The following is a 22865-nucleotide window of genomic DNA, read 5'->3' as shown; positions in this document are numbered from 1 at the left end:
AGGGGAGAGGCATACCTGGAGCCACACATGCAGGGGAGGGTCTGAAACCCCCAGGGATCCAGGAACCGCATCACCCAATGGGTGAAGGGAGATGTCTAGGTCTTAAAAGTGGCTGGGCCCGGCACCCCAGGGATTCAATGGAAGCGCCACCCACGGAGTGAAGGGGTGGAGAGGGGTGTCTGGATCAACAGATGCAGAGTCTGACACCTACAGGGCCAGGGAATGGTCGGGGGGGGGGGGGGGGGGAGGTCTGGATCTACAGGGGGGGATCTGACACCATCAGGGAAATTGGTGGGGGTGGGGGGGGGGGGGTATGGCAGGGCGCTGCGGAGGGTGGCTGGATCCACACAGGTGTATCGGCAAGACACCCCCAGGTACCTCAGGTATGTATCCAGGGGGCGAAGGGATTAAGGGGAATGTCTTGATCAACAGGTGTCTGGGTCTGACAGTGAAGGAGTGCACTAGGGTGTCTGGGTCTACAGGTGTCTGGGTCTGACAGACCCAGGGAGCAAGAAGTAATGTCACCCAGGGAGGGAAGAAAGGTGGTGGAGGGGGGATGTCTGAACCCAAAGGTGCCAGGATCCCTTGTGTCTTGATTTGGCGTCCCTCAAGGAGTGACGGTTGGGTGGGGGTGCTTAGATGTAAATGCTGCCGCGCCCTCTTCCACCTTGCTGACCAACTCCAAAGCAATGGGAGGGCCCGCGGGTCTTATTCGACTTCTTGCCATGTCCGAGTCAGCAGGGAGGCACGGTCAGACCTTACACCCACCCCTGCCCCAAGACCTACTCACTTCACCTCTGTCCTACCCCAAGACCAGTCACTATTATCCCCACCCGGGCCCTCTATACACCAAGAAGGGAAGACCAGTCCCCTTTACCCCACCCTACCCCAACATCAGTCCTTTTCCCTGTTGCCTTGCCAAAAACCAGTCCCTTTTACCCCTGCCCTGCCACAAAACAGGTTCCTTTCACCCTCTTCTCTTCTCTCCTCCCCTGACCAAACCCTTTCACCCCCACCCCGCCCCAAGAGAAGTCGCATTCATTCCCCCCAGGCCCCCCGTACACCAAGAAGTGAAGACCAGTCCTTTTACCCTCACCCTGCTGATTAGGCCCTTCCACCTCCACCTGGCATTCCAGTACACCAAGAGGTAAAGACACGTGCCTTTCACCTACACCCTGTTTCAAGACCAGTCGCTTTCACCCCTGCCCTGCCTCAAGACCAGTCGCTTTCACCCCTGCCCTGCCTCAAGACCAGTCGCTCCCACCCCTGCCCTGCCTCAAAACCAGTCGCTCCCACCCCTGCCCCAAAACAAGTCGCTTTCACCCCTGCCCTGCCCCAAAACCAGTCGCTTTCACCCCTGCCCTGCCCCAAAACCAGTCACTTTCACCCCTGCCCTGCCTCAAAACCAGTCGCTTTCACCCCTGCCCTGCCTCAAATCCAGTCGCTTTCCCCCCTGCCCTGCCTCAAAACCAGTCGCTTTCACCCCTGCCCTGCCCCAAAACCAGTTGCTTTCACCCCTGCCCCAAAACCAGTCACTTTCACCCCTGCCCTGCCTCAAAACCAGTTGCTTTCACCCCTTCCCTGCCTCAAAACCAGTCGCTTTCACCCCTGCCCTGCCTCAAAACCAGTCGCTTTCACCCCTGCCCCAAAACCAGTCGCTTTCACCCCTGCCCCAAAACCAGTCGCTTTCACCCCTGCCCCAAAAGAAGTCGCTTTCACCCCTGCCCCAAAGAAGTCGCTTTCACCCCTGCCCCAAAACCAGTACCTTTCACCCCTGCCCCAAAACAAGTCGTTTTCACCCCTGTCCCCAAACCAGTCCCTTTCACCCCCACCCTGCCCCAAAACTAGTCCCTTTCTCACCAGTCCTGCCCCAAAACCAGTCCCTTTCACCCTGCCTCAAAACCAGTCCCTTTCCCCCACGTCCTGCCCCAAAACCAGTCCCTTTCAACCCCAGCCCTCCCCAAGACCAACCCCTTTCACCCACGCCCAGTACACGAACAGGTGAGGGCGTGTCCTGTTCACGCCCCTCCCCCTGCCCTAGGTGGGGTCAGTCATGCAGTGCTGACATTTGATGATTTCAAGACACTGCTCCTGGTTTGCTGGAGGCCCCAGCCTCCGCGAGATCTGCCCCACGACAGACTCCCTGATCCAAAGGTGCCCGAGACCGGGAACCAGCAAGATACCAGAATACCCTCACCACAGTGGACAGGGGAGAAAGCAGCGCCAGTGGGTCGCAGTTCTGTACTAAAGTGCAAGCGACCCGCCAAAACTCTTCGAAAAGACGCTTCACCCAGTGCAACTTTCAGAGGGACTTGGTGCCAGCGGGTGTCACATTTACTGAAACTTTACCTCACCCGGTGTCCCATTTATTGAAGCTTTATTTCACCTACATTTACTGATTTTCTGTCTTCTCATGTGTCACATTTACTGAAACGTTGTCTCCCCTGGTGTCACATTTACTGAAGCATTATTTAACCTATTGTTACATTTACTGAAACTTTTCCTCACCAGGTGTTACATTTACTGAAACTTTATTTACCTATTTTTACATTTACTGAAACTTTGCCTCACCGGGTGTTAAATTTACTGAAACTCCCCCCCTCCTCCCCCGGTTTTACATTTACTGAAACTCTGTATCCCCTGGTGTTACATTTTTTAAACTTTCTCTCAACTAATGTAGCATTTACCGAAACTTTGTGCGCCCTCGTGCTACCCTATAAGGTTAGCTTGTATCAGTCATTTGCAACGGTGAAAAGTAACTTTGTCCAGGGTGAAGCGGAGATCCGAAGGTTCGCGCCCAGGCCTCTCAAGCCCCACCCAGGCCTCTCAAGCCCCGCCCAGGCCTCTCAAGCCCCACCCCGGCCTCAAGCCCCGCCCAGGCCTCTCAAGCCCCGCCCCGGCAGGTGCCACTGTGGCGTGTTTCCAGGCGCAGGGCGTGCATCGCCGCCCCACCCAAGGGCCTGAACCCAGAGCCCCTGGCCGGCGGCGGGGTTTATAGATTCATACTCCGAGATACACTGTCTCTGGGACCACATCCACACCGCATACAAGCCGTCGACAGCAGCCCCGCCCTAGAGTCAGGGGTCCCCTGTCTCTGTTGTTCAGCTGGCGCCTAGAGTCCGGGCCTCTAAAGGGAACAAGCACTATGACCTCAGTTGTGATACAGCGCTGCAGAGAGGACGTCTACTCTTCCACGTCCCATTTTGTTTTGTTCTTCGGTCTCTTCAGTGTGAACCTCTTTAAAGCCGCCCTTTATTGCCCCTCCGGGCCCCATCAGACCCCCTGCCCCTGCCCCTTCCTGTGTGTGCCGCCCTCCTGGCTGGTTCTTTTCAAGACCCAAACCTATATCGCTTTACTTAACCCGCACCCCCAGCCTGCCCTTCTGGCCTTCCGTTCCTCTTTCGCATCTGAGGCTGCTTCTGTGCGACAGGGCCCTTCTGCTCTGCCTGGGAGCTGCAGTGCCCTTCTGCTCTGCCTGGGAGCTGCAGTGCCCTTCTGCTCTGCCTGGGAGCTGCAGTGCCCTTCTGCTCTGCCTGGGAGCTGCAGTGCCCTCCTGCTCTGCCTGGGAGCTGCAGTGCCCTCCTGCTCTGCCTGGGAGCTGCAGTGCCCTTCTGCTCTGCCTGGGCGCTGCAGTGCCCTTCTGCTCTGCCTGGGAGCTGCAGGGCCCTTCTGCTCTGCCTGGGAGCTGCAGGGCCCTTCTGCTCTGCCTGGGAGCTGCAGTGCCCTTCTGCTCTGCCTGGGAGCTGCAGTGCCCTTCTGCTCTGCCTGGGAGCTGCAGTGCCCTCCTGCTCTGCCTGGGAGCTGCAGTGCCCTCCTGCTCTGCCTGGGAGCTGCAGTGCCCTTCTGCTCTGCCTGGGCGCTGCAGTGCCCTTCTGCTCTGCCTGGGAGCTGCAGGGCCCTTCTGCTCTGCCTGGGAGCTGCAGGGCCCTTCTGCTCTGCCTGGGAGCTGCAGGGCCCTTCTGCTCTGCCTGGGAGCTGCAGTGCCCTTCTGCTCTGCCTGGGAGCTGCAGTGCCCTTCTGCTCTGCCTGGGAGCTGCAGTGCCCTTCTGCTGGGAGCTGCAGTGCCCTTCTGCTCTGCCTGGGAGCTGCAGTGCCCTTCTGCTCTGCCTGGGAGCTGCAGTGCCCTTCTGCTCTGCTGTAGAGCCTCTCTGCTCGTGATCAGCCGTGCCTCTTGGCACTGCCTGTGTTACAGTGCCTCCTCTTTGCTCTGCCTGTAAGCTGCAGTGCCTTTCTGAGCTGCCTGTATGCCAATGGGGCCTATCTGACACCTCTGCATGGACCCCCAACAATCCGTGCACCCCAAATATTAACAATTCCACGGGTTGAATTCCTAATTTTGCTTGTTTGTTGATGGGTGGCAGGGTGGATGGATGGTAAAGTGAATGAATGAATGAATGAATGGCAGAGTGGATGGACATTGGAACGACAGTGGATAAATGGATGGCAGAACGGACGGATAGATGGATGGCAGACTGTGGGGATGAATACGTGGCAGAGTGTCTAGATGGATGGATCGCAGAGTGGATGGATGGACAGCAGAACAGATGGACTGCAGAGAGTATAGATGGGTGGATGGATCGATAGCAGAGTGAATGGATTGATGGGTGCCAGAGTGGGTGGATGGATGACAGTGGATGGCTGGAAGTGTAGATGGATTGATGGGTGGCACAGGGAAATAATTAATGGCAGAGTGGATGGATGCCAAAGATCCTGGATGGCATAAAAGGAATGGGAACAGATTGAATGATGGATGAGAGAATGGATGATAGAATGTAAAGGTGAAATAGTGGATATCAGTGGATGGAAGGCTGAGAGAATGAGTGGATAGATGCATGGATGGAAGAGACAAGGAAGCTGTTCTAGGGAGGGTTCCGCTCACTTATTTTGCTTGCTTGCTGGCATCAGTGCTTTAGTTCAATGTGGGGGCTATTTGAAGTTTCTGGCTACTCCCTTGCTCCAAACCAACAGGGTCTGGAGCAGGAAACAAACCAAGGGCGTCTGGAGAAGAAGCCAGCCCTTGGAGGCATGGTGTGCTCCAGCCTTCAGTTAGATGCAAGAATCAACAATCTCTTCACTTCAGCCACTGGTGACTGTTCTCCAAGGCTTTACCACCTTTACAGCACCATCCATGGCCTTACGACTCCATCAGTTGCTAATTAGCAGTTTCACAGATGTCCAATTTTTCCTATAAAATTATGATTTCCCCATGGCTAGATTATCACAACACTCATCTTGATCTCCACTCGTATCGGATTCATAGATTGCAAATGGTCCAGATTTATGCTGCCCGGCAGGCCTTGGGTCTCAGAGTTGGGGACCACATTTCACAAGCACTGGCCTCCCTTCATTGGCTTCTTGTGAAGACGCACATAATCTGTAAAACACTCTGCCTGGTGCATAGAGATGTTTACATGTCTATGCGCTCTTTCCTTTGCCTTTTATCTCCCTACACGTCATGTTGGTGGTTCCACCTTCTCTACTACTGCTGTCCAGCAGAGCAGAACCGTATCATGTTTAGGAAGTTCCTCAAAACCTTCTTTTTGGAAAACATCAATCATTACACAGAAATGTAATCTCTAGGATTTTTGTTGTTGTCTCGGTTTCTCACCTCTGTTCCCGTTACAGCGGCACGATGTTTGGGGTGCCACTTCCAGAAATTAATTTATTCCTTTTCTATTTTTCCAATGCTTAGCGATTTGAGGCTCCCATGAAGAGCTTTGCAGTGTTTTCTAAAAACCTCAAAGGAGACATAATGGTAGTAATGCCAGTAGAGTAGAGCTACCATGGAACCTTCTTGAAAGTGAAGGGGACTGGACAAGCTTTCTGGACAAGGTCTGGCAAAGGCCACTGTTCGGTCTCTGCCTCCCCTGAACTGATCAACGTGCAGTGACGCGTTGTCCAGTATTCTAATGGAAGTTTCCCTGTATGTAGGAAATACTCTGAGGGGACATGTACAAACACCTTCGTGCTGAGTGAGGACGCTGTTGATTCTGTGCTCATGCTGCACGTGTTGCGTGCTCGCCCGAGGAGAGCGACAGCGTAGTGCGCTGGTGGTACCTGCGGTCGGGCCTGGACCATGCCAGGTTTACCCCTGGTGGGCCTGCCTCTCCCCACTGCATTTGCTCCGGCTTTTTTTCTATCCTATTCCTGATCCTCCTCCTCCTCTCCCAGTCCGTCTGCATGACAACCACCCTTAACGCCCTTTATCGCCTCCTACCAGCAAAAGTAGCTCGGTCACTAACATCTGGTAAATCAGCTTGGCAATCCTCTTTTCAGGCTGGAATTGCCATTCAGTCTGAGGATAAGACTGCCTCGGAGTCTGGGCCAGAGTCTACCTTACAGAGTGGGTGCCAGCGGCTGAAGGGCGCTGGGGTAACCCCGCTTGGCCTCTTACACCCTACATCAAGCACCTTAATAATCTTTCAAGATAATGGTCAACAACTAATGCCGGGCTCCAACGGTAGCTGTAAGGAATGAGCCAATCTGCACCTTCCTCAGACCCTCCTCTGTGTGTGGTTTCACATATCCCTGTTCAGGTACAAGAGGGGGCGAGGGGTGGGAGAGTTGCATGGAGTTTGGGGTTCGGATTGAAGGGAGCGGTGCGGGGTGTAGACGGTCGAACCGACTTAAGTGCCGGGGCAGGGTCTGGCAAGGCAGTAGGCTCACATGAAGACACCAGGCGTTGCCGAACACGTATGCAGTGGTCGAGTTGAGATTTCCGGACCTTCGGTATTGACTAGCACTGCTCTTCTGATTGATAAACTCTTTCAAACGCCTGCGGCTCAAGACACAGGGAATTGTTGGATAACTGCACCGGAGATGAAAACGCGCTCTCAAAAAGAGGCGTTGAATTTTACATGCGACAATATCACCAGTGCCACCAATGACGAGCCGTTGATCGAGGAGGCTAGGTCTATCACCACAACCTCGCATCTTGGTGGTACCCACCTAACCCCAGGGGCTCAGCTCTCAATGGATTCCCTGCATCTGTTCCCAGAATTGCCACAATCAATTACACCAAAACAGGCAAAACAACAATCTGTCGAGGATTGCTCCCCAATTGATGTCTCCCTCTCTGTATATTCTGGGAGTGCCAGGCAGATCATTAAGCAGACTCTGACACCACCCAATGAGAGACTGTACCAACCTCAACCTTTAACTTAGAGCAGATTTCCTCAAGTTTTAGTACTTTAAGTATCATTCCGTCAAAACCCTGCCTTCCTGTCAACTCACTAACAACAGTGGCCATAATCAGCGACCCGCTGATCAACGTAATTCCACATATAAATAAGTCTGAAACAGATTCTCTATATGGAGTGGATCCCATGGATGAGAGAGAGTAATACGGTGGTCACCTCAGACTTGGCTGTCCCTATAACCAAGTCACATAATTCACTTGAAAGCTCTCTGGATAATACAACTTTATTTGAAGAACTTCCTGATCTAAATGTCCCCCTGTTTTCAGACCTTCGCTGTAGTCCACAGTCTCACCATTATCGTAGCTCTGCTCCAGACAACTCCTCCGCGCCACTGGTATACCCAGTACTGCAGGCCATGGGAGCAATCACAACAACACTCGCCGAAATGACTGAAATCGTGGGAGAACAAGCCAATGTTTTGGCAGAGCAAACCTTTTTCTGAACGAGTTTAAAGAAGAACTAAACACCCTAAGCTTATCAGTTCAGCTCTCCAAAAGGCCAACGGAACTTTCCGAATCACAGTATCACATTTGAGCAATTTCATAGTCAATCTTTTGAAGCTCTTGTCAATAAAGCTTTCTCTTACCAAAGCACCCCTTTTTAAGATGAACCATTGATAATTGACATCCCAACTAATGCCACCACTGATGTGTCAACCTCTGGCATTAACCAACCGAGAAATGCAGGGAGATCACCCATGGAGGAACCCTCTTTTATTACAGGTTCTTATTCAGATCAAAGGCCAGCTTCACTTGAAGTGTGGGAGAGTGAAGTCACTGGCTGACTGTAACAACTGACAGTATATCTGCAGTGCCCACAATCATAGCAGAAGCGGCACGTCAACCCTCTGTCAGTAAGCAATGCTTGAAAAAGTTAAGAAGGCTAAACAAAAAAGCCACGTGGAAGGACTCAAAGTCTAGTCATAAAACAACTAATCAATCCAAAATCCTTGTAAAGCCTTTTTCAATTTTCAAGAAAGATAATGGCTAAGGGGCTAAACCTCCTGGAATCTCAATCCAGGAATACTGACGGTAACCTAGTAGAGGAACCTAGACCATTGTCTAATACTCCTGACAGCACTTCAACAGACTTACCATTAGTCCTGAGGAAGTGTACTGTTGCTGAAGTCTCTAAAGGTGAACCTCCTTTAAAGGGAGCCTCCGAATGCATAGAATCAGTTAATGTTAAAGTGGAGTGGTGTGGCTCACTGGTTAGAGGCGGTAGACCCGTAAGCAGAGGACGGCCCGGGACCAGGGTTCAATTCCCGACGCGGCAGGGTCTTGGACCAGGGTCAACGGACTCGATAATTCTCGCCTCGGTGCCTACTCTAACCAGGGAACGCACTCGGCAACTCTGGGCATTAAGCTTGCCTCATCTCTACAATGGCCCCGGACAGACGCCAGGGATGCCTGGTTTCACCTTGGAGATACCCAGAAAGGGACCATCTCACAGGGAAAACCAGGAGGGGTTCCCCAGCGGTCTACAGCGCCAGAACACTCCATGGAGTCGCAGTGCGCTTTACAAGAACATCCACATTTACATTTACATAGCCATCTCGGCGCCGGCTTAGTTGGATAAACAGATCAGTGATAAAGGAGGTGAATTACATTAATTAAAACCTTTGGAATCTATGAGTCTCTCCGACTCTACAACTCCTACTTCACCAAATATGGCAAAAACTTGCAGATGGATTTACATAACCACAATACAATTCTATCAATTACCTCAAAGAACAGAGTCCCTTCACCAAAGGTCCAAAAGATTAAAATCAAACAGATAATACCCAATGGCGGCCAATGGTGTGGGTCAGTCAAACTTCCATCCTGATGGTCGGTATACCCTCGATTCTACCCCTGAGTATGTGTTGCAAGGCCCTCACAACATTTTAAATCAACAGACCATACTAAACTTATTATTTCTTTTCTCTGAGCTGCAAAACTTTAACACAAGAAATGTAATCGGTGCAAAGCTCCTTTGGGATCCTATGGGGAAAACTGAGTTTACAAGGACCTCTTGGACATCGGATTTAATATTGCTAATGCTGTTATCAAAGAAAGAGGAACTAATGGATTGGAGAGTACTTAATTAAATACCAATCAAACCTAAATATTCTCACATTTTACAAAGCCTAAGCAAGACAAAAGCTCGAACCCCACACCTAAACCAGAGAATGAAAAGTCATACTAGCCCAAGTTATTTCTTACTGAATAGAAATTTGAATATGCATTTAGTCAAAGACACTATCACAGGACATCATGAGATTTGGACAGATTCATCAACGGGTGGAGATATTTAAGATTCAGGACTATCACTGCATACCTAATCAATGTGAAGTTACTCATGACTCACTCCTCACCTACTTAATGATCTGTTCCTGGAATATTGCTGAGCTCGAGCCACCTAGCGTAGAGTGGATGTAATATTGTTTCGTTTTTATTAAAACACCATATCATTTTTTTGGTGTTCCATTTCCCTTTATATCCAATTGGTGGTCGCATAAGTGGCCTGAAAGTCAGTATGTGTGTAAATCCTAATTTGACTCGGGTTTTCAGGCATTAAATGGGGGATTCCCTACTGATCAACCCACGTTCACATCGCAACAGTGAAAACGTATAATTGATTGCACACTATTACATTGACTATTTTCTCTATCTGTAAGAGTTGTGCAATTATTTCAAGACAAGAAACTGATCACGACCCAGAAATAAGAACTTTACAATTTCCTAACAGAACTTGGGCCACAGATGGTTCATATATGAAAAAAAAGTCTTTGGTATCTATTAAGCAGCACAATCAGATGAAAGAAAGCACTCAATGCCAAGCTAAAAACACTTAGAACACAGGATTTCACGATTAAAATATTAGGGGGCAGGAATAACAACAAAGAGAATTACCCTCTCAATTGGCAAAATGACTGGTAACATCTTTTAACCCAAATTATTAATAACGTACAACAAGATGCTGCATGGGCGCACTTACATCTCGCAATTAAAGTGAGCAATTCAAAGAGCTTTTTTGTCTTTAATCAGCCATGGGCTTGGGGCTTATCGACCTGTAAGCTATTACTTTATCCCGTTTGACAAATTGGAACTGTTCATTAATGACACATATGATAAAAACAACCATGGTGACATAGCCAATGCCCGCATATTGCAACCCGGATTTGACAGTTACTATTAAGAAAAGAACAGGATTAATAAAGACGTCGCTGTCACCCAAGGCCTAATAGAATTCCTACTGATATATTAAAAGCTGACCTGGATTCCTGCACAGAAATTTTATATAGATGGTTTTTATTTATCTTACAGTCAAGGTGCAAATTCCGTTATCCTGGAAAGGTACATTAAAACATACAATTCATAAAGAAAAGGTCGTAAGGAGGATCTAAAGAACTATTGGGCCCATAATGGGGTGGGGAGGGGCAGCACATACCACAGACCAGCTTGTTGGTGTGTAAAAGGCCGCTTTATTGGAAACAGGTGCACCTTACAAATACATAACCTTGGCCTGTGCCGAACAAAACTAAACCTCACTAAATATATACTTCTTAACATACCCCTCTACCCCACCCCTAAAATTGGATCCCCCTGTAACAAAATAAACACCAACTTGCAGTTTTCAACTTTCCTACCCACCTAACTATATAACTGCTTATATCTAACCAACTGTAAACCCAGAACTCAAACTCCTCCCTGCATTTTTAGGAAAAAACGCCACCAAAAAAGCCTACAGAAACACACCAGCACCTGCTCCAGCGACGAAAACCCCCCATACTACAAAACCCCCGATGCAACTGGTCCCAACAAACCACCTCGAAAAAACCCCATCCTGCACAACCCTGCAACCCTATACCAAACCCCCCCCCCCCACATGAAAAGAAACAAAGGGCGGATGGGAGGGAAGACAGAGAAACCCCCCAGGTCACCTACAACCGGCTGCTGGGTTACTACCACCAAAATGATGGGTAGTTTCCCCAAATGTCCGGTTAAATACGCGCCTAGCCCAAAGGTAGACCAAAAACAGCCCAAAAGGAGCCCACAAAACCCAACCAGCCCAACTGAGGTGCTGGCTGCCCTCCCCCTCCCCGGGCCAAAATCCCCCGGGAGGGCCAGGCCTTCCGCTGGTCCGCCGCCCCTCCCAAAGCCCTATTGTCTTATTACCTTAATGGACCCGGAAGGAAAACTTTTTGCAAACGTTTAATTACCCTACTTGCATGATTGGGCTACTGACACCAAGCTCATTCCCATTGATCAAATGGGCTTCAGATCAGGCTGCTCTATTAGTGATAATATCACAGTTTTTAAATTGTTAGTGAATGTTGAAAAAACACTGGTCATTATATGTTTGTTATATTGGTTACTCACAGGTGTTCGATAAAGTTAATGAGAGAAATTGTTGGGTAAATTACCTAATAGGGTCAGTCTTCGAACTTTGTTATACTCTTTAATGCCATTGCATGATAACACCTAGATGCAAATAAATCTTGCAGGCGGAGTCTTGTCTCGGAGATTATGGACTGCGAACGGTCTAAAAATGAGGTCCGTTTTAGTTCCCCTGATTTTCTCTTTATATATGGCAGACCTGTCCCCGTGTTTGGATAATCCAAACGGCCTCACCACCAAATTAGGCAACAATTCCATTTGTTAGCTTGCTTATGCAGAGGATATGGTCCTCTTTTCATTAACCCTAAAGCAGGTCAACTCCAACAGGCCATGTGAGTTCATTAAATCGAACAATCTGCAAGACAACTGTGAAAACTAAAAAATGTTTGGGGGGGATGCAACAGAGTTTCTACGGGTCTTACACTTGGTGGAATTCCTTAGAAGAAGTGACGTCGCAACCACAAGGTATGCGCTATTTTGTACATTTTTAATATACCGTATTTTGTCTTTTGTTCCCAACAAAGGGAGCTGTGTTGTAATCACTATATGGTATTTCCTTTCTCCTTCCTCCCAATCCTTTCTCCTCGCTTTGGAATGCTCCTTGTCCCAACTGTCACTCTTAAGATTCTGTGTACAAGAACCTAAAGCATCTCAAATTATATAATTCTCACATATTTATTAAAATATTTATTAAAAAAACACATTCAATAGAGTAGGCGGGCACAAAATAAAATACATAGAGGGTGTATCAAACATTTTTATTATTATTTAATTTACAATCTTTGTTATAGAATATAGTGAATATATTAAAAACATTAATGAGCCAATGTATTGTTCATGAAACGTAAGGAACTTACAACACTTATCTATTACTTTCACGTCATCATTTAAAAACAAAAAAAACACACCCACTCTTAGGACAGCAGAGAACATCTAATAATTACAGTACTTTTATTGTCACAGACAACGGAGGATAATGTGATGATCAAAAGACAATACAATAAAGGCATTTCGTAAAAAACTGATCTTCATGTGGCTTTTGTTCAATTATCTGGTCCTTAAGATTGTAAACAGACTCCGATGCTGCTCAGCCGCCTGGAATGTGATGGGGCACATACTGTTCTATTAAAGCGGTTGACAAGTAACTTGGTTTATGGATTCTTCTTTGTACCAGATACATTATAATTATTTGGGTGTAACAACTGACAAGAATCCTACGTGTGCACCTAGCTAATAAGTGGAATAAAGCACAGCTAATTACACGATTGCTGAAAAAAGGTTTTCAAACTTACGGTGGCCAGGCTATTTCTCTGTCTAATATAGCACTTGATAGTAAACTTATTCCGACTGTTTTGCATGCCTCTATGATTTTTAATGATAAAACTATAGCTGGGCTCGATAAAACGTACATTGATAAAATTAAGGTATTACCTGTCCTTCGCACTTCAACCCCTCACTGTGAAATGTGGTTGGAGTTTGCTTTAACCTCATTAATCTTAAAGCATAGAGGGGAAGTTATAAGCTATGTATGCAAGAGCATTAATGCGAAGTAAGATTTTCTAGAACACCATATATACAATGAGCTGTTATTGTTAAGCGACTCCAGTTTAACTCTGAGCATTGCAGGTGTCAGTAACTCTATAAGTCTGAATAATCTACCCGCCTTACCAGAGCTTTCAAGACTTCTGCGGTTGTCTTGGGAAGGTCTTATAACGCAGACCATGAAGGTCATCTCACAACAGACAGATTTAGCCCGCCTATAGGGTTACAGGCACTCAGATTATACCTCGGATACTTATTTGGTACATCTCAGAGGTATTTGTCTTGCATTTCACATCCAGTTTGTATACTTTAGTACTTGGGGTTTGGTCTTCTTTATATACCGATTGCTCAATTCGAATGCTTGTGAAACAAGATGTCGCCCGCTTAGATCGAGTCGCCTCTGTGGTTACAAGGACGAATCTTTAGAACACATTGTGTGCTCCTTCCCACTGCTCCTGCCTACAAAGAAAACAGATTTGAAAGCAAACTGTAGAACAATTCACGAAGCAGTTATATACGCTTTTGTTACTAAGGAAATGCAATTTATAGCGAAGCTTGCAAAATTTGTGGATCTTGCCTGTCGTCTCAAATACTTTATATTTTAAACTTACGGCTTAGTTTCTTACTTTATGTATTCTCAATGATTTTGTTGTTTTGGGATTTTAATGATATTTTATCATATTTATGCAATAGAATGTATTATTACTATTATTGTCACAGTTGAGTCTCTGTTGCATTACTAGAAGGACTTCTGGGATCATAGCCTATTTTAATTTACCCACAAGCACATCTGTATCCTGAAATGTTATCTCTCTTTGCGAATTTAAACTGTTCTGCTCTAGTATCATATAACAAATGTTGACATTCAGCCAGTGCTTAATTTGTAAGTGCAGGTGCGCAAAGTTTTGCTCAGAAGCCTGCGGCCGATGCTATGGCATGTCGGAGGTGCCAAATACCAAGGCTGTATAGTTTTGATTCCATCACATGACGCGCTCATCCACTAACAGACACTCCATTCCCCCTTTTACCTCACTTTCTTAGGTTATGTTTTTCATCTCTTGTTGGACAGGCCACATGAAAGGCCGCACTCCCCCGGCCCGACCAGGCCCGAGACCGGTCACGCAGGTACCACACACCACCATTACACGCCCTCCGTCCCCTCCGGGACCCCTACTCTCGAACATGTCGACCTCGTGGGCTCGATCCACTGCCGGCCTGCGCGCCCATCCTGGGCGCCATCTTGGACACTCCACCACGAGGCCGCCTGGGCCCCGATCGACCCCAACCCTGGGCCTGGCCAGGCCTCAGACATCCCGGCACCACCATCCACCCAGGAGGTGAGCGGGCTACTTGGCAAGTCAATGGGAGAAAGAGGTGTCGATGGCTCTCCCCCACCAAGTGCCGCTCGCCCATCGCCTCCCCGGACGCTGGCTCCACCCCCCTGCTGGGTGTCTGGACTCCCTCATCCCGGGCCTCCCGACCTCCAAGTGCGAGGGTCCGGACATCAAAGAACACCAGCCCTATAACTGGGGCAGCTCCAGAGCAGGAAGGCAGTTGTATCTTGGAGTCGAGAGACGCAGAGAAGAACTCATCCTTGACGGACTACTGGCGCTGCCATAGCTCTGTCTCGTGCACCATCGTCTTGCCTGCTGGCGCTGCCGCAACCTTCGTAACCTTCATATCCTTCATCGTCGTCGGGACCTGCTGGCGTGGCCGCGGACCGTTTGTAACCATCATCTTCATCGGGACCTGCTGGCTCCGCCGCGGACCGTCGTTTCCTTCGTCCATCTCGGGACCTGCTGGCTCCGCCCTGGCCCGATCATCTAGAACGCCGAGCTCGAGGATTGAGAGCTATTTCCATCTTTTTGGTAACAAGACTGTCCCGCTACCCTTTTCCCAAACCAGAGACCAGAATCGAGGGGACCCCTGAGTCCAGACCTCCTTGTACCATTCCATCGTAAACTAAAGAATTGCCTATAAAGTCTCGTTGAACTTTAACCTTGTGTGGTGTCCGTCTGTGGGGGGGGAAGTTACTTGTCTGTACGATCGCTGGAGACGGCTCTCCCCGGAGACCTCTCCCCTTATCCTCGGCCGACCCTCCCGGTCCGTCTAACATTGGTGGCCAGCGGCGCGATCCGAATCACCGCATAACCGTACAGAGAGTAGCTCACCCCACGGCGAATCACGATGTCAACTAAAGAAAGCGGATCAACGGAGAAATTCCAGATGGAGAAATTGGACGAGTACAGCCATCGTGAACTAAAGCAGTTCTGCATCGAACTAGGTATCGCTACCACCGGTCTCAGTACCAAAGACGATTTTAAGCAGGCCCTAGAATCTTGGGCAGAAACCGGGGCTGCCGGAACCCCCGATCAAAGCATCGCAGCAAAAACCACCACGGCCCCTGAAGAGCGAAGAACGGGTCTCTCGCAAGACGAGATCCAGGAACGAGAGAAAACCCGACTACACGAACTGGAAATGGCCCGGCTCAAAATGGACATTGAACTTAAATTGGCCGAACAAAAAATCAACTTAGAGCACCTGCGTCTCCGAGAAGAAAGAGAGGAGAAACAGAGACAAAGGGAGCTCGAGGAAAAAAAACTGGCATATGAGCATGAGCGGAAACTAGCTGAGATCGACCTACGCAAGAATAAAGAAGTAGGGGTGTCCGAGCAACCCCACACCCCAGGGGCAACAGAGAAAAAGGTACACATCCCCAAGGATGTCGTTCGAGAGTACTTCCGAGAGGACGACATCCAGCAATGGTTTAAGGCCTATGAAATCGCTATGACGGAACACCGGATCGATAAAAGCGATTGGGGAGCCGGTCTATGGGGGAGATTCCTCAATGAGGGCCGCGACGCCCTGCTGCAACTCCCGGACCACCAGATGACCTCCTATGACCATATGAAAGCTGCACTCCTCACCCGCTATGGCCTCACACCCGAGATGTACCGTCAGAGGTTCCGAGACTGCACCCGCATCCCGGGTACAACTTGGGTGGACTATGTAAACTACTTTAGCCGAGCCTTCGAAGGCTGGATCAAAGGAAGCAAGGTCACAACCTACGAACAACTGTTCAATCTTATGGTCTGGGAGCATCTGTCGAACAATTGCTTCATTGAACTCCGCCAGCACCTCCTCGACAGCAAGTTAACGGATCCCCGGCAGCTCGCAGCCGAAGCTGACCGGTGGGAAATCACCAGAGTAGGCCGAAATGGGTCCTACGAACAAAACCGGAACAACAATGGTCAACACCGTCCCCGAGGAGGAGGAGGAGGCCAAGGACGCGGAAGAGACAACGCTCCGGTCGCCCCCGCTACAAGCACCACCCCCCCGGCCAACCGGGGCAGCACCCCGGCGCGACCGGGATATCGAGCCAATGTTACGTGCCATCGATGCCAACGAATCGGACACTATGCAAACGACCCAAACTGCCCCCAGTACCAGAGCCCAAGACCCCGCCAAGTAGCCGCTGCTGCTCTGGGGGAGGAACAGATCTCAGAGGAACAGGAGGAATATGAACAGGAACACCAAGAATGGGAGCCAGCCGCCATGGCTCTAGCCTGCTTAGGGGGGAGAGACATGGTCCCGCGGGTCCCCCTACCCGCTAACACCCAGAAGTACAGTCAATGGGTGAGCATCAATGGACGCCGGGCCGAAGCCCTTCGTGACACTGGGGCCAGTGTAACAGCCGTCCGCTGTCACCTGGTGACCCCGGAACAATATCTACCGAACATTCTCTGCCCTGTACGTTCAGCCGATAACTCGGAAAGTCTGTGTCGGATGGCCTGCGTCCCCTTCGAATGGGGAGGGGTCTCCGGCATGTTGAAGGTAACGGTCCGAGACGATGCCCCCGTAGACTGCCTCCTGGGGAATGACCTTGAAAGCTCTCCGTGGGCAGCCGTAGAACGAAGAGAACACCTGGGGATGTTAGGCGTCCCGGACTGGGCGTGCGTCACCACCCGGTCCATGGCCGCCCGTGCCAACCCCCGCCCAGAGGAACCCGAATGGCCGGCGCCACCGCCTCCGGTCGCCCCAGCCGAAACCACCGACCGTGACGTCCCCCCAGAACCAGCTCAACCTCCAGACCTCGCTAACCTCGACCAGTGGCCTCAAGAGGGGGGGCCCACGCAGGAACAATTTCGCCAAGAACAGAAGACCTGTCCCTCCCTCGAGGGACTCCGCCAACAAGCGCTCGCCCAAAGCGCAGGGGATACCTCCGGAACGCACTGGGTCTACTGGGACAATGATCTGCTGTACAGTGAGCAAAGAATCGCGGAGCTGGGGGCTAGCCGAGTACTGGTGGTGCCCCTCCGTTTTAGAGACTTTCTGCTAAACCTGGCCCACGATGTCCCCCTGGCGGGACACCTGGGACAAGATAAAACCTATAGTCGTCTGGTGACCCACTTCTTCTGGCCCAAAATGAGGAACGATGTACACCAGCATTGCCGATCTTGCCCCACGTGCCAAGCCAGTGGAAAGAGCGGCCGCAAACTAAAAGCCCCCCTGCAACCTTTTCCCGTGGTCACCACCCCGTTCGAGAGGGTCGGGATAGACATCGTGGGGCCCCTGGACCCGCGCACCAAACAAGGCCATCGATTCATCCTGGTGCTAGTGGACCACGCCACCCGCTACCCCGAGGCTGTTCCCCTGCGAACTGTGACAGCCCCGGTAGTCGGCCGGGCTCTGATGGGGATCTTCTCCCGTGTGGGCTTCCCCCGAGAAGTCGTCAGCGACAGAGGCACGAACTTTATTTCTAAATATATGAAGTCCCTCTGGCAACAGTGCGGGGTTACCTACCGATTCACGACCCCCTATCACCCTCAAGGAAACGGACTCGTTGAGCGGTTCAACCGCACGCTCAAAGGGATGATCGGGGGGTTGGAAGAGCCCCTCCGTCGCCAGTGGGACGTGCTGCTGCCGTGCCTCCTCTTCGCCTATCGAGAGGTTCCCCAGAAGTCCCTGGGCTTCAGCCCGTTTGAACTACTATATGGACACCCAGTGCGGGGGCCGCTCAGCCTAGTCAAGGAAGGCTGGGAGATGCCCCCTCTAAAGAACCCACCAGATGTCTTCCGATACCTCCTAACCCTCCGCAACCAGACCCGGCGGTTCAGAGAGCTGGCAAAAGCCAACCTAGAGGCCAGTCAAGAGGACATGAAAAAGTGGTATGACCGGAATGCCTCCTCCATCGAATTTGAACCTGGGCAACAGGTATGGGTGATGTCCCCCACCGAACCCTGCGCCCTGCAAGACAAGTGGACGGGGCCCTTCAAAGTAGTCGAGCGCAAGGGTCCTGCCACCTATCTCATCGACATGGAATCTCCCCGGAACCCCCTCCGGGTCCTCCACGCTAACAGACTGAAACCCCACTTCGTGCGTTCAGAACTCAGCCTCCTGATGGCCACAGACAACGGGGCTGAAGAGGACTTCGAGCCCCTCCCTGACCTCCTACGGACTCGGGAGAAAGATGGCTCCATGGATGGGGTCCGACTCTCGGAGGCCCTCACCCGAGAGCAACGCCAGGAGTGTCGAGTCCTCCTGTCACAGTTCGCCAGCCTGTTCTCCCTCGCCCCAGGTGTCACTTCCTGGTGTGTGCACGACGTGGACACGGGGGACAGCCCCCCTATCCGCCACCGGGCCTACCGCGTGCCAGATCGGGTACGGGCCTGCATCCAGGAAGAGGTAGCAAAAATGCTCACGCTCGGGGTCATCGAGCCCTCAGACAGCCCCTGGGCCAGTCCTGTCGTACTGGTCCCCAAAGCGGCCGCCCCTGGCACCACACCGGAACTCCGGTTCTGCGTCGACTACCGGGGCTTGAATGCGGTCACCAGAACAGACGCACATCCCATCCCCCGGGCAGATGAACTGATCGACCGCATGGGAGCTGCCCGCTACCTCAGTATCTTCGACCTGACGGCGGGCTACTGGCAAATCGGCCTCACACCCCGGGCCCAAGAACGTTCTGCCTTTTCCACCCCCGATGGCCATTACCATTTCAAGGTCATGCCCTTCGGCATGAAGAATGCCCCAGCAACATTTCAGCGGCTCGTCAATCAGGTCCTGGCGGGGCTCGAAGGGTTCAGCGCCGCCTACCTAGACGACATCGCTGTATACAGCCACCATTGGTCCGAGCACCTCCACCACCTCCGAGCAGTGCTACAAGCCCTTCAGCGAGCTGGCCTCACGATCAAGGCCAGCAAATGTCAAATTGGACAAGGGTCTGTAACCTACCTCGGGCACCAGGTGGGAAGCGGCCTGGTGGCCCCTCTGCAGCTCAAAATTGCCGCCATCCAGTCCTGGCAGCCCCCCATCACCCAGACCGAAGTACGAGCCTTCCTGGGCCTCACGGGCTATTACCGAAGGTTCGTGAAAGACTATGGTACTATAGTGGGGCCCCTCACAGAACTCACGTCAAAAAATCAACCCAAGAAAGTCAACTGGACCCCTGAGTGTCAAACAGCCTTCGAACAATTGAAAGCCGCCATGTGTTCCGCCCCTGTGCTCCAGGCCCCCGACTACAGCCGGGAGTTCGTCGTCCAAACGGATGCCTCCGACCATGGCATTGGGGCAGTCTTGTCTCAAGTGAACACCGAAGGCCTTGATCAGCCAGTGGCCTTCATCAGCAGGCGACTCCTACCACGAGAACAACGCTGGAGCACCATCGAGAGGGAGGCCTTCGCCGTGGTATGGGCCCTCAAGAAACTCCGGCCCTACCTCTTTGGCACATACTTTCGGGTGCAGACCGACCACCGACCCCTGCAGTGGCTGATGCAGATGCGGGGGGAAAACCCGAAGTTACTACGTTGGTCCATCTCCCTTCAAGGGATGGACTTCACGGTTGAACACCGGCCTGGGCCAGATCACGCCAACGCGGATGGCCTGTCCCGGTTCTTCCGCCTCGACGAGGAGAGTCCCCAAGAGGATGGGTAACTCTCCCCGCCTTCAGCTGGGGGGGACGCATGTTGGACAGGCCACATGAAAGGCCGCACTCCCCCGGCCCGACCAGGCCCGAGCCCGGTCACGCAGGTACCACACACCACCATTACACGCCCTCCGTCCCCTCCGGGACCCCTACTCTCGAACATGTCGACCTCGTGGGCTCGATCCACTGCCGGCCTGCGGCCCATCCTGGGCGCCATCTTGGACACTCCACCACGAGGCTGCCTGGGCCCCGATCGACCCCAACCCTGGGCCTGGCCAGGCCTCAGACATCCCGGCACCACCATCCACCCAGGAGGTGAGCGGGCTACTTGGCAAGTCAATGGGAGAAAGAGGTGTCGATGGCTCTCCCCCACCAAGTGCCGCTCGCCCATCGCCTCCCCGGACGCTGGCTCCACCCCCCTGCTGGGTGTCTGGACTCCCTCATCCCGGGCCTCCCGACCTCCAAGTGCGAGGGTCCGGACATCAAAGAACACCAGCCCTATAACTGGGGCAGCTCCAGAGCAGGAAGGCAGTTGTATCTTGGAGTCGAGAGACGCAGAGAAGAACTCATCCTTGACGGACTAATGGCGCTGCCATAGCTCTGTCTCGTGCACCATCGTCTTGCCTGCTGGCGCTGCCGCAACCTTCGTAACCTTCATATCCTTCATCGTCGTCGGGACCTGCTGGCGTGGCCGCGGACCGTTTGTAACCATCATCTTCATCGGGACCTGCTGGCTCCGCCGCGGACCGTCGTTTCCTTCGTCCATCTCGGGACCTGCTGGCTCCGCCCTGGCCCGATCATCTAGAACGCCGAGCTCGAGGATTGAGAGCTATTTCCATCTTTTTGGTAACAAGACTGTCCCGCTACCCTTTTCCCAAACCAGAGACCAGAATCGAGGGGACCCCTGAGTCCAGACCTCCTTGTACCATTCCATCGTAAACTAAAGAATTGCCTATAAAGTCTCGTTGAACTTTAACCTTGTGTGGTGTCCGTCTGTGGGGGGGGAAGTTACTTGTCTGTACGATCGCTGGAGACGGCTCTCCCCGGAGACCTCTCCCCTTATCCTCGGCCGACCCTCCCGGTCCGTCTAACATCTCTGTTTTCTGTCTTTTCACATTTTTTCTGTCTCTCTCTTGCTCTGGGTCAAGGTCTAATGAGGAAAAATAAGTGCCGGACCACAAAAACAAGTGCCGGTGTACCTCACCTGTGGTCACCGTCTTAAGTTTAGCACTGCATTCAGTAGTAGTGTCGAAGGTAGACATGCAGTGCAATTTTTAATTGCATTAAATCCTGACTCTGTTGCTCTGCCAGGGAATTCTAAGGAGCCAAGTGAGGAGAACTCCAGCCACCCACCTGACTCCTCGAGTCAGATCCAAGCCCAACTTTCAACATCCTCAACCCCCTTAATTTAATTTAATTGCAGGTTTCCAACGCTCTAGAATCGACTCCCGAAGGAGTATCTCTGCGCAATAGACCGCTGGGGAACCCGTCCTGGCTTTCCCTGTGAGATGGTTCCTACTGGGTATCTCCAAGGTGAAACCAGGCATCCCCGGCGTATGTGGGGGGCCATTGTGGAGATGAGGCAAGCTAATGCCCAGAGTTGCCGAGTGTGATCCCTGGTTAGAGTAGGCACCGAGGCGAGAATTATCAAGTCCGCTGACCCTGGTCCACGACCCTGCCGCGTCGGGAATTGAACCCTGGTCCCGGGCCGTCCTCTGCTCCCGAGTCTGCCGCCTCTAACCAGTGAGCCACACCACTCCACTTCCCCTGAAAAGTCCTCATACTTCAGATAAAAACACAGCAGAGTCAGTCTGAACAAACCAAGATGACAGACGCAAAGCAACGTAACTGAGAAGGGGCTGAAGGAGGCCAGCTCACTCACGGTGAAGCGGCTGAAAAAGGAAGGCTAAAAAAGAGAAGCATCAGAGATCTAAAAAAAAGAGAAACTAAAAAAGAAACATCTAAAAAAAAAGAGAATTAACAGACAAAGAAACAGATATATATGAAGAGGAACCTGAAGAAAAATGTGTGCAAATGTAGGAAGCTGGGTTGGCAGCGACCCAGCTGTCCCTGGTCAGACACTTAAGATCTGCTTCGCCTCTTCACTCAGACTTTAGGTCTCTGGTCCTTTCAGGTCTTTGTCATTCTGTTGGAGGTCACATTCAGTAACGTAGCATTAGCATCAGATAGTCCCCGCTATGCAGGGCCCCCCTAGTGCCAGGGAGCCTCCTCTGGCCCCTGGCCGGACATATCCTGACTGGGTATGGAGCATGGGGCTCTCTTCGCGTACTTTGCAGGCCTCCCCCTCCCCCCCTCAAGTTTTCTTACACTTCTGGTCACATTAGAGGATGAGATGGTTCCAGAAACTGCTGAATGACTGACTGGTTGCCCCCTTCACTTCTAGCTAGTTTCTTGGCACCCTTTCTTGTGCGTATCCGCACCACCCAAAGTGCTCTGCGCCCACCTTAGAGTGATTAGCGGACCTTTAATAAAAAGAATGTGCAGCTGGGGCACAGCACAGTTGTTGAACTCCCCATCCCTAGCCCTCCTCAAAGTCGTCGCTGGGAACTAGATTTAATGTATGGGTTTGTGGGGTTCTTCTTTCAGGCTGAGCTACAGTATGCAGAAGCTAGCGGGTGGCGAGAGCGCGGCAGACTACATCTGCCACCTGCCCTGGAGTGTGTGTGTGGGGGGGGGGGGGGGGGGGGGGGGAACCAAAAGGGCACTGGGTGGAAGGGAGCAACATCTGTAAGGAAATGTATACAGGCGACAACAAAGGAATTGGAGCGGATTCCCCCACACCCTATTCAATCATTG

The 22865-nt window shown here is 51.5% G+C and overlaps 1 protein-coding gene and 1 long non-coding RNA gene across 4 annotated transcripts in view; both read right to left on the bottom strand.

Moving 5' to 3' along the window:
- THRA (thyroid hormone receptor alpha) overlaps positions 1 to 22865 on the bottom strand; it is a 789997-nt gene that overhangs the window by 339382 nt on the left and 427750 nt on the right. The gene's annotated exons all lie outside the window — the stretch shown is intronic.
- Positions 13760 to 22232, bottom strand: LOC147717576 (uncharacterized). The gene is made up of 3 exons (XR_015295813.1): positions 21811 to 22232; positions 21141 to 21450; positions 13760 to 14178 (listed from the first exon to the last, which is right to left on the bottom strand). It is a non-coding gene; the product is annotated as an uncharacterized LOC147717576 (long non-coding RNA).

Source organism: Lissotriton vulgaris, chromosome 5 (assembly GCF_964263255.1).
Source record: "Lissotriton vulgaris chromosome 5, aLisVul1.2, whole genome shotgun sequence".
NCBI lineage: Eukaryota > Metazoa > Chordata > Amphibia > Caudata > Salamandridae > Lissotriton > Lissotriton vulgaris.
The sequence above is the reverse complement of the archived record's forward strand: the minus strand, read 5'-3'. Positions and strand labels throughout refer to the sequence as shown.